Below are 12,457 nucleotides of genomic sequence, written 5' to 3' on the forward strand. Positions count from 1 at the left end.
CCGGATACATAAATGCCACAGACACATAACTGGGTGAACATTTTCAGATTGTGACTTAGCTAAAAGTCCCCAATTACTGGTGTCCAGAGTTCTTAAGCACACTCTTTTTGCTTTGGATCACGACTTTAACCACTCAGTCTCAAGCTTTTCACTTGGACCTTCATGCCACAAGCACATGGTTGGGGACAGCTTGACTTAGCTGCTTAGGCCAGGATTTTATTCCTTTTGGCCCTCCTATCCATTAATTCTCAAAGCCTTGGATCCTTTTTACCCTTGCCTTTTGGTTTAAAGGGTTATTGGCTTTTTCTGCTTGCTTTTTCTTTTTCTTTCTTTTTCTTTTAATTTTTGCCACTTTTTTTTCGCAAGCTTTCTCTATTCACTACTTTTTCTTGCTTCAAGAATCATTTTTATGATTTTTCAGATCATCAATAACATTTCTCCTTTTCCATTATTCTTTCAAGAGCCAACAATTTTAACATTCATAAACAACAAATTCAAAAATATGCACTGTTCAAGCATTCATTCAAAAGACAAGAAATATTGCCACCACATCAAAATAATTAGACTAATTTCAAGATATAATCTGAAATTTATGTACTTCTTGTTTTTTTGTGATTAAAAACATTTTTCATTTAAGAAAGGTGATGGATTCATAGGACATTCATAGCTTTAACACATAAACTTTAAATTTTATTAATCATGGAATAAAAATAAGACTCAAAAATAAATATAAGAGCAGACCAATAATAATATAAGACAAAAAATAAATAAATAAAACAGAAATATAAATGACTCTTAAAATAGATTCCTAATAATAACAGTTATCACAGAGTTAGGACTCAACAACCTTGATTTTGAGAAGTGGATGCTCCTTCAATCTGTGGGGTGTCTGGTCCCTCAAGGGAGAGCTTCTGGCGCTTCAGCTACTGTAGCTCACGCCCTTGCCTCTCTTGTTCCTTAAGCAGCTTGCAGAGCATGCAGTTTTGATTCTGCTGTTCTTCCCTAAGTTGATCCATAGCTTCTTGCAGATTGGTGACAGATGCTTCTAGGCGGGTCCAGTAATCAATTTCAGGGATTTCTGGGAGGAACTCCTGCGCCCTCCTTTTGATGGAGTTATCTTGTACTTTTTGTCCTTCCATTGACTTCTTGGTGATTGGGTGTTCGATTAGGATGAATTCATCTACTCCCATCCTTACTCCAGCATCTTTACATAGCAGAGAAATTAAGCTTGGGTAAGCCAGTTTGGCTTCAGTGGAGTTCTTGTTTGCAATTGTGTAAATCTCACAAGAAATTTGATGATGAATCTCCACTTCGTTTCCCAGCATAATACAATGAATCTTCACTGCTCTTTTGACAGTGACCTCAAAGCGGTTGCTATTGGGCAGTATGGAATGCCCAATGAAGTCCAACCAGCCTCTTGCAACTGGTTTGAGATCTCCCCTCTTGAGTTGGTTTGGGACACCTTTTGAGTTGGTTATCCACTTAGTTCCAGGGAGGCATATGTCCTCTAGAACTTGGTCCAACCCCTTATCTACTATCACCATTCTCCTATTAAAGGATTCTAGATCATCTTGTAGTTGAGGTAGTTTGAAGACCTCTCTTATTTTGTCCAGGTGGAAGTAAATAATCCTCCCTCTGACCATAGTTCGGAAGGTATGAAAGGCGGTTCCAGTTATTCTCTGCTTATCTGTCAACCACAGATTTGAGTAGAATTCCTGAACCATGTTTCTTCCAACCTTTGTCTCAGGATTGGCTAGAATTTCCCATCCTCTATTTCAAATTTGCTCTTGGATCTTCGGATATTCGTCTTCTTTCAGATCGAATTTAACTTCTGGGATCACTGACCTCAGACCCATTATTTTGTGGTAATGGTCTGCATGTTCTTTGGTTAAGAACCTTTCTTGATTCCAAAGACTCTTTGGAGTATTCTCTTTCTTGCCTCTTGAATTGGTTTGTTTTCCCTTAGGGGCCATGATCTTAATGAGTCTTAGCTCGGTAATCACGGAAAAACACACCAAACTTAGAGGTCTGCTTGCCCTCAAGCAAAAGAAAGGAAAGGAGAGAGATAGGAGGAGAGGCAAATTCGAATAGTGGAGAGGTGGGGATGGCCGAATGTGTATTTATAAGTGAAGGGGAGGGATTTCGAAAATTTGAAAAAAAGATATAATATAAAGATATGATTGGTGAAAGAAAAAAAATAGAATCATGATATAAAAAAGATGAGATTTTTAAATGGAAAGATATAAAGGAGTTAAATCTGAAAATTTGTTGATGCATATAAGAATTAAAAGATGATATGATGAGTTGGAAAAGATTTGAAAGGAAATTGAGAACATAATTGAGTTTTTTAAGAAGATTTGGAAATGATTTGAAAGAAAATTGAAAAGGGATTTAGAAAATTGTTGAGTTTTTGAAAATTGAAGGTGAATGATGAAAATTTGTAACATGTTTATGCAGAAAATTATGAATCTAAACATGAAAGTTTAAAAAATTTGGAAGTGGAAAGCAAAATCTTCTCCCCCTGCCTTTTTGGCGTTAAACGCCCAGAATGGTATCCATTCTGGCGTTTAACGCCCATAGATTGGCCATTGTGGCCGTTTAACGCCCAGCCAGGTCTTCTCCCCCTGCCTTTCTGGCGTTAAACGCCCAGAATGGTATCCATTCTGGCGTTTAACGCCCAGCCAGGTACCATGGCTGGCGTTAAACACCAGAATCCCTTTGTCACTGGGCGTTTTTCTAAACGCCCAGGATGCTACAAGTATGGCTTTAAACGCCCAAAATGGTATATTTTCTGGCGTTAAATTCCCAGAATGGTATCCATTCTGGCGTTTAACGCCCAAAATACCCCTTACTGGCGTTTTCTTGCCAGTGAGCTCCTTTTCTCTGCTTTTTGCACTGAATCCTTCTGTAACTCTGTGAATTCCTACAATTTGATGATTAACCTTGAAGGCAATTTATATCAAACTCCTAAATATTATTTAAATAACAAATAACTTGCTGATGGCTAGGTTGCCTCCCAACAAGCGCTTCTTTATTGTCTTTAGCTGGACCTTGACTGAGCTTTATTAAAGCCTCAGTTTTGAGCATTCTTGCTCAAAATTACTTTCAAGATAATGTTTGATCCTCTGTCCATTAACAATGAACTTTTTGTCAAAGTCAGTATCCTGAAGCTCAACATATCCATATGGTGACACATTTGTAATCACATATGGTCCCCTCCACCGGGATTTTAACTTCTCGGGGAATAATCTGAGCCTAGAATTAAACAACAGAACCTTCTGTCCTGGTTCAAAGACTCTAGATGACAGTTTCTTGTCATGCCACCTTTTTGCTTTTTCCTTATAAATTTTTGCATTTTCAAAAGCATTGAGTCTAAATTCCTCTAGCTCATTCAGCTGGAGCAATCTTTTCTCTCCAGCTAACTTAGCATCCAGGTTTAGGAATCTGGTTGCCCAGTAAGCCTTATGTTTCAGTTCCACGGGCAGATGACAGGCCTTTCCATACACAAGCTAGTATGGAGAGGTTCCTATAGGAGTCTTGAATGCTGTTCTGTATGCCCACAGAGCATCATCCAAGCTTTTTGCTCAATCCTTTCTACAGGCAATTACAGTCCGTTCCAGGATTCTTTTTTGTTCTCTATTAGAGACTTCAGCCTGCCCATTTATCTGTGGATGATATGGAGTTGTTACTTTGTGGCTAAATCCATATCGGACCATAGCAGAGTAAAGATGTTCATTGCAGAAATGAGCGCCCCCGTTACTGATGAGTACTCTGGGAACACCAAATTTGCTGAAGATATGTTTCTGGAGGAACTTTAGCACTGTCTTAGTATCATTAGTGGGTGTGGCAGTTGCTTCTACCCATTTAGATACGTAGTCTACTGCCACCAGAATGTAAGTGTTTGAGTATGATGGTGGGAAAGGACCCATGAAGTCAATACCCCATACATCAAATAACTCAATCTCTAAGATCCCTTATTGAGGCATGGCATAACCATGAGGTAAGTTACCAGCTCTCTGGTAACTATCACAGTTACGCACAAACTCTCGGGCATCTCTATGGAGAGTAGGCCAGTAGAACCCACATTGGAGGACCTTAGTGGATGTTCGCTCACCTCCGAAATGTCCTCCATATTGTGATCCATGGCAATGCCATAGGATCTTCTGTGCCTCTTCTTTGGGCATGCATCTGCGGATCATTCTGTCTGCACATCTCTTAAAGAGATATGGTTCATCCCATAAAGTAGTACTTTGCATCAGAAATTAGTTTTTTTGTTTGCTGCCTGCTGTACTCTTTGGGTATGAACCTCACAGCTTTATAATTTGCAATGTCTACAAACCATGGTGCTTCCTGAATGGTGAAGAGTTGCTCATTCGGAAAGGTCTCAGAGATCTCAGTAGGAGGGAGGGACGCCCCTGCTACTAGTTCTATCCAGGACAGGTGATCAGCTACCTGGTTCTCTGTCCCTTTTCTGTCTCTTATTTCTATATCAAACTCTTGCAGAAGCAACACCCATCTTATTAGCCTGGGTTTTGAATCCTGATTTGTGAGTAGATATTTAAGAGCAGCATGATCAGTATACACAATCACTTTTGAACCTACTAAATAGGATCTAAACTTGTCAATGGCATAAACCACTGCAAGCAACTCTTTTTCTGTGGTTGTGTAGTTTTTTTGTGCGTCATTTAGAACACGGATGGCATAGTAAATGACGTGCAGAAGTTTGTTATGCCTCTGTCCTAATACTGCACCAATGGCATGGTCACTGGCATCACACATTAGTTCGAATGGTAATGTCTAGTCTGGTGCAGAAATCACTGGTGCTTTGACCAGCTTAGCTTTCAGAGTTTCAAAAGCCTGCAGACACTCTGTGTCAAACACAAATGGTGTGTTAGTAGCTAGCAGATTGCTCAGAGGTTTTGCAATTTTTGAAAACTCCTTTATAAACCTTCTATAGAATCCTGCATGCCCCAGAAAGCTTTTGATTGCCTTAACATTGGCAGGTGGTGGTAATTTTTCAATTACTTCCACTTTAGCTTAATCCACCTCTATTCCCTTGTTTGAAATTTTATGCCCAAGGACAATTCCTTCAGTCACCATAAAGTGACATTTTTCCCAGTTTAAAACTAGGTTGGTCTCTTGGCATCTTTTCAGAACAAGTGCTAAATGGTCAAGACAGGAGCTGAATGTGTCTCCAGATACTGAAAAGTTATCCATGAAGACTTCCAGAAATTTCTCTACCATATCAGAGAAGATAGAGAGCATGCACCTCTGAAAGGTTGCAGGTGCATTGCATAGACCAAAGGGCATCCTTCTGTAGGCAAATACTCCAGAAGGACATGTGAATGCTATTTTCTCTTGGTCCTGAGGATCTACTGCAATTTGGTTGTAACCTGAATAGCCATCCAAAAAGCAATAGTATTTATGACCTGCTAGTCTCTCTAGCATCTGGTCTATGAATGGTAAAGGAAAATGATCCTTTCTGGTGACTGTATTGAGCCTTCTGTAGTCAATACATATACGCCACCCTGTAACTGTTCTTGTAGGAACCAGTTCATTCTTTTCATTATGAACCACTGTCATTCCTCCCTTCTTAGAGACAACATAGACAGGGCTCACCCAGGGGCTATCAGAAATAGGATAAATAATCCCAGCCTCTAGTAACTTAGTGACCTCTTTCTGCACCACCTCCTTCATGGCTGGATTTAGCCGCCTCTGTGGTTGAACCACTGGCTTAGCATCATCCTCCAATAGGATCTTGTGCATGCATCTTGCTGGGCTAATGCCCTTAAGATCACTTATGAACCACCCAAGAGCTGTCTTGTGTGTCCTCAGCACCTGAATTAGTGCTTTCTCTTCCTGTGGATTCAAAGCAGAGCTTATGATCACTGGAAAAGTGTCACCTTCTCCCAGAAATGCATATTTCAGGGACGGTGGTAGTGGTTTGAGCTCGGGTTTAGGAGGCTTATCCTCTTTCTGAGGAATTTTCAGAGGTTCTTTTATTTCCTCTGGTTCCTCCAGATCAGGCTGAACATCTTTAAAGATGTCCTCTAGCTCTGATTCGAGACTCTCAGTCATATTGATCTCTTCCACCAAGGAGTCAATAATATCAGCGTTCATGCAGTCATTTGATGTGTCTGGATGCTGCATAGCTTTGATAGCATTTAACTTGAACTCATCCTCATTGACTCTCAGGGTCACTTCCCCTTTTTGGACATCAATGAGAGTTCGTCCAGTTGCTAGGAAGGGTCTTCCTAGAATGAGAGTTGCACTCTTGTGCTCCTCCATTTCCAACACTACAAAGTCAGTGGGAAAGGCAAATGGCCGGACCTTGACAATCATGTCCTCAATTATGCCTGATGGGTATTTAATGGAGCCATCAGCAAGTTGAAGACATATCCGGGTTGGTTTGACCTCAGTCAAGCTAAGCTTTCTGATAGTGGATGCAGGGATTAGATTGATACTTGTCCCAAGGTCACATAGAGCTATCTTGGTAGAAGTACCCTCTAATGTGCACGGTATCATAAAGCTTCCTGGATCTTTAAGCTTCTCTGGTAAGCTTTTCAGAATGACTGCACTGCATTCTTCAGTGAGAAAAACTTTTTCAGTTTCTCTCCAATCCTTCTTATGACTTATGTAACAACCCCGGTTTTTTCGAGTACGCGAGATTTTTTCTGAAAGTATGGATTTCTCCGGAGGATCAGTAAGGGGAAAACCTCTGATATATCATCAAGTATCTCAATCCTCATTGTCATTATGTCTTCTTCAAGCTAGAACCTTTTTTTGAGGAAAGCTCGATAACGCAATCACGAAGAACCTAGTTTTTGAACCGTACCGGTTAGGAGTTTTAATTCTGATTTTCGCAAGTAGCTCAGTTTGACGAACCGGACTCGATTCATGAGAGAAGAGAGATAATAGTATAATATTATCATTATATTAGTATTAGAAGATGTTTGAATGATATTATAAGGTTACCTGGTCTATTTTAGTTAAAAACAGGAAATCGGTTTAACCGGGTTCACAGTTTATTGGTGCAGCTTAGCACCAGCACTCCCTGATGACTTTAGCAATTCTAAGGCCTCATTATACATGTTTTATTCTCATAATAAATATGTTACTAGTGTCATTTATGCTAGTAGCTCAGAAAATAATTTTGAGAGATATTTTTACAAGTATTCTGATACATCTAGTTTTAGTAGTTATACACCTGAGATATTTTAATATTATTTTAATCCACCTCCAATCAACCAATCACAACTCACCCTACACCCCCAAGACCTCCAAGGCTATCTCATTTCATCATTTTGGCCGAAAATAACAAGAGAGAAAAGAGAGAAACTTTCATGAACACTTAATCTTCAAAGCTTGATTTCTTCTGAACTAAAACTCAAATCAAAACTCCGATTTCACCAAAATGATCCTCTCTTCTTCCTCTACATAACCATGTGACTTATCAAGGCTGGAAATAAGGTGATATGGCTGTCTCCCTCCTTCTTCAATTCGGTTTTCAAGAAAACATGCTTAAACATGTGTTTTCTTGATGTTCTTCCTTAGGAATCATTCTTAATTTGACTTGAGGGCCAAGAAACATTAATTTCCAGCAAGTCTAAGGTGAGATATCCCTTCCTAACATGCTGAGCAAGATTTGGTCAGTTGAGGGTTTTTGGATTTAAAGTTGTTCTTGATGTGATTTAGGAGGAAAAAGTGCTTAAGGACCACCTGAAAGTATAACCAAATTAGGAGCAGCAAAACCAGGTAGGGTTTGGTAAAATTAATCTTGATTTATTTTGTTTGAGTTGTGTGATTATGATATGGTTTGGTTATGCTTGAAATTGATTGTTCATATGAGTGATTCTTGTTGAAATTTTGGTGAAAATTTGATGAAATTTGATGATATTCAACTCTGAATTTATGTTCTTCATGGCTGCTGGAAAAACGAACCCTAGGACTTAAATTGGGGTTTAATTTGTGTTGAAATCAAGTAGGAAATAAGGGGCTTTAGTGGCTGCAATTTTATTTTGAATTTTGGTAAAAATCGGTTGCTGAAAAGACTGAAAAACGGGTAAAAACAGAGAAAGAATCTGAAGAATTTACAAAAAATACGAAGAACACTTTGAGTGTGGTGAAAAATATTGAAGAACACCTTTTAGATCTTAGAAAGGGCAAGGAAGTAAATATTTTGGTGTTTGAGGGGTTATTTTGTAATTTCTGAAAGTTAGGGTGGTTAAAGTAGAAATATTAAAAGTTACGGGTGGTAAAAAGTAAATTTATAAAGTAAAAGGTTAAAGGAAGGTAATTTTCAAAAATATATTAATAAAATAATAAATAATAATAAAATATTAAATAATAATATTTAATTAAAAATAATATTTTAATAAAAATAATAAAATAATACGGAAAAGGCAGTTTTCTGTAAAAGCTTTAGAAAGACAACTTTAAGCGCAGAATCTCGTAATTACCTTCATAAAATACTTAGGGAGTGGTAAGAACATATTAGCGAGGCAAAGATAAAGAAAAGATAAAAAGTTAAAGAAAAGATAAAAACCAAAAAAAATCTGTAAAATTTTAATGACAGAAACACAGACAGAGACTAGTGAACGAACTAGGGCAACTTAGTTAGTACTTGAGTTGCTACTAGGGTTAGGTATTATATGAAAAGTTAAACTGTTTCAGTATGGACTTAATGAACCTATAACTGGGACAGGCTAACTATTCATACCAAAATTTACATAAGCTTTAAATACATACGTTAAGCAGAAAAATCATAGCAGAGTAAAGAAACACAGAGCACAGAGTAACCAGAGTAAAGTAAAGAGATAAAGAGAAAAAGAGTGATATAGATACAGAAGAAAGAGTAATTAGAGAAAAGTAAAGAGATACAAAGAGAAAAGAGTAATATGATAAAGAGAAATGGTTTGAGCCAAGCTTTTGTAAAAGTGAAAGATGTAAAGTTTGTATAGTATGATTGAATAGAGAAAGAAAGAGGTACCGCATAAGAATGTAAAAGTGATGATGAATAATGAGAATGATAATGAATGATGGTAATGAGAATGATTATGTGATGATCTACTGTGTGAAGGCAGTCAGATAGATAGTGGTACGACCACAGAATGTTTTCCAGTGCTACACAGCTATTGAGAGCTATACCTGCAACTGATAACCTGGGATCACTTGCAGAGGATATTAATTCATACACGGCTAGAATGCCGCACCTGTAAGGTAAGGATTCCTTACAGAGAATATGATTTCATACACAGCTAGAATGCCGTCACCTGTAAGGCAGAGTCTGCTTACAGAGGATATGACGCATACGTCAGTTAGTGAGAACTGTACCTATGCTAACTGGAAAACCATACCCGTTTTAGCTGCTTCAGGTTACGTCAGGAGCAGGTAGAAACCGACAAATGAGCTCATTACCTGCATTAAGGCTAGACATGCATCATACTTCGTTATGCATTTCTTCCATTATGTTTGTTGTATGAAGGTATATTTTCTTTGTGTGTATTCTATTCTTTGTGTTTGTGTTATTTTCTTGTATTCTTCTGTTTGTGTTCTGCTATCTGTTTTCTCTATCTCTCTATTTATCTATGTTTTCTATTTACTGCTTCTCTGTATTCTGATAATAATCTGCTAAACAACATAGAATTAATAAACGTAACTAATAACCCCGACCCTACTAAGAACTCCCCAGTTTTTACCCATTCTCTCTCCTTTCCCCCTTCAGATGGAAGTGAGAGTACCTTACTGTAGTTCGTTGATGATGGTTCTGCGAAGAGGATTCCGCTCTAGATAGTCTTCTGAGTCTAGGGTGAATATCGTTCTCTGTTTATATGTATATGCTGTGAGACCAGCCAATGTCTATACCCCGTTTGTACGTGAACTTTAACCTAAATCCTGTGTATGAGACTCCTGCTGTGTGGCTACTTGATGAGGAACCAGAGAGACGTCCTATGGCAATGTCTGATCGTGCAGAGGAGTAGCAGATTATGTTCTACCTTTTGATGACGTTCCACCTGACTTGAGTTTTGAAGACCTAGAACGTACTTTCCCTCGCTTTAGTAGTTTAGAGGGACTAGGTGAGTATAGAGTCTAGGCTAGCCTAGGTGCCAGCTTAGGGACCTCTTGAACAGGTCAGGACCTGGGATGTTGTATGTATGTATATGTATATAGTTATTATCTAGCTATATCTAGGGGTATTCTAACTAAAGGTCTATACTCTAATAAAGGCTGGATCACTGAATGTTGCTAGCTACTTGTGATGTATTTGTGTGTGGTTGCTTATAACTATTTTATCTGTTATCAGTTGTGAGTTGATTATGAATGATTCTGTCTATTAATCTAAACGTTTTAAAAAAAATATACCTCGCAAATTAACTACGCTTTTAACAACGAATCAGGCTCATATGATAAATAATAGATAATAATTAGGAAGACAAGTTGGTAGCACTCAGTTTCCGGTATGATCTAGACATACTGAAAATTGGGTCGTTACAACTTAAGATCTCTTTCTTGAACTTAGCATAAGAGGGTATTTTCTCAAGTGCCTCTACAAACGGGATCTTTATTTCAAGAGTCCTGAGATAGTCTGCAAAGCGGGCAAATTGTTTATCCTGTTCTGCTTGGCGAAGTTTCTGAGGATAAGGCATCTTGGCTTTATATTCTTCAACCTTAGTTGCTGTAGGTTTATTCTCTACAGTAGTGGTTGGAGAAGCCTTCTTAGAGGGGTTATTATCAGCACTTGCAGGTGTCTGATCCCTCATTGGCATTTGAATGCCAGGATTGGGTGCTGGATGGGCGTTTAACGCCAGTTTCCCACCCTTTTCTGGCATTTGAACACCAGAACTGGGCAAGGAATGGGTGTTTAACGCCAACTTTCTCCCTTTTCTGGCGTTTGAACCCCAGAATTATTCCTCTCTGGGCTCTTGCTATCCTCAGAGGCGTTTTGGGCAGTGGTTTGGTCATCCTCTGTTAGTTGTTCCTTTCTTGGCTTTTTGCTACTTTGAGCTGAATTATTCAATGTCTTCCTGCTCCTTAGTTGAACAGCTTGGCATTCTTCTGTTATCTGTTGAGATAGCTGCTGTCTTGTCTGATTCAATTGTGCTTCCATATTCTTGTTAGCATTTTTAGTGTCTTGGAGCATCTCTTTAAATTCTGCTAATTATTTTGTCATAAGGAGTAATTGCTGATTAAGTTCAACAATCTGTTCTTGAGGATTAGGATCAGTAGTTACTGCCCTAGCCTCTTCTTTTATGGAGGACTCAGTGCTTGAGTACAAATGTTGATTTCTAGCAACCGTATCTATGAGTTCTTGAGCTTTTTCAATCGTCTTTCTCATGTGTATAAATCCACCAGCTGAGTAGTCTAGAGACATTTGAGCTCTTTCTGTAAGCCCATAGTAAAAGATGTCTAACTGTACCCACTCTGAAAATATTTCAGAGGGGCATTTCCTTAGCATCCCTCTGTACATTTCCCAGGCATTATAAAGGAATTCGTGATCCTCTTGTTTAAAGCCTTGGATGTCTAGCCTCAGCTGTGTCATCCTTTCTGGAAGGTAAAATTGATTCAGGAATTTGTCTGATAACTGTCTCCATGTTTTTATGCTTGCTGTGGGTTGGTTGTTTAACCACCTCTTAGGTTGATCTTTTACAGTAAATGGAAACAGCAATAATCTGTAGACATCCTGATCCACTTCTTTATCACGTACTGTGTCAGCAATTTATAAGAACTGTGCCAGAAACTCAGTAGGTTCTTCCTGTGGAAGACTGGAATACTGGCAATTTTGCTGCACCATGATGATGAGCTGAGGATTTAGCTCAAAACTGCTTGCTCTGATGGGAAGTATACAGATGCTACTCCTATATGCAGCTGTAATGGGGTTAGCATATGACCCCAGAGTCCTTTTGGACTACTCATTTCCACTTAGGTCCATGATGGAGAAAGGGAGATGATGTAGATTGCAAATAAAATAAAATAACTGAAAAATTGAATATAAGTTCGAAAACTAGAAGAAAATGAAATAAAAGCAAATTGAAAACTAAATTAATTAAAAAGATTTTGGAAGAAGAATGCTTAGTTAATTTCGAAATATGAAAGAGAAAAGTAGCTAGGTGATTTTTTTGAAAAAGATTTTGAAATTAGCAATCAAAAAGATATGATTGAAAATTATTTTGAAAAAGATATGATTGAGAAGATATGATTGCAATTTATTGAAAAAAAATTGATTTTTGAAAAATATTTGAAAAGATCAATTTTTGAAATTAGAATTTTGACTTGACTAAAAAAAATATATGATTTTGAAAATCTTTGACTAATTTAATGCAAAAATTTTGAAATTTATGAGTAAAATAAGGAAAAGATATTTTTTTTTTGAATTTTAATGAGAAAAGAGAAAAACAACAAAATGACACTAAACTTAGAAATTTTAAATCAAAACAAAGAGAACAAACAAGAAAACTTT

This window comes from Arachis ipaensis, chromosome B7, assembly GCF_059453495.1.
Source record: "Arachis ipaensis isolate K30076 ecotype BB chromosome B7, ASM5945349v1, whole genome shotgun sequence".
NCBI classification, from domain to species: domain Eukaryota; kingdom Viridiplantae; phylum Streptophyta; class Magnoliopsida; order Fabales; family Fabaceae; genus Arachis; species Arachis ipaensis.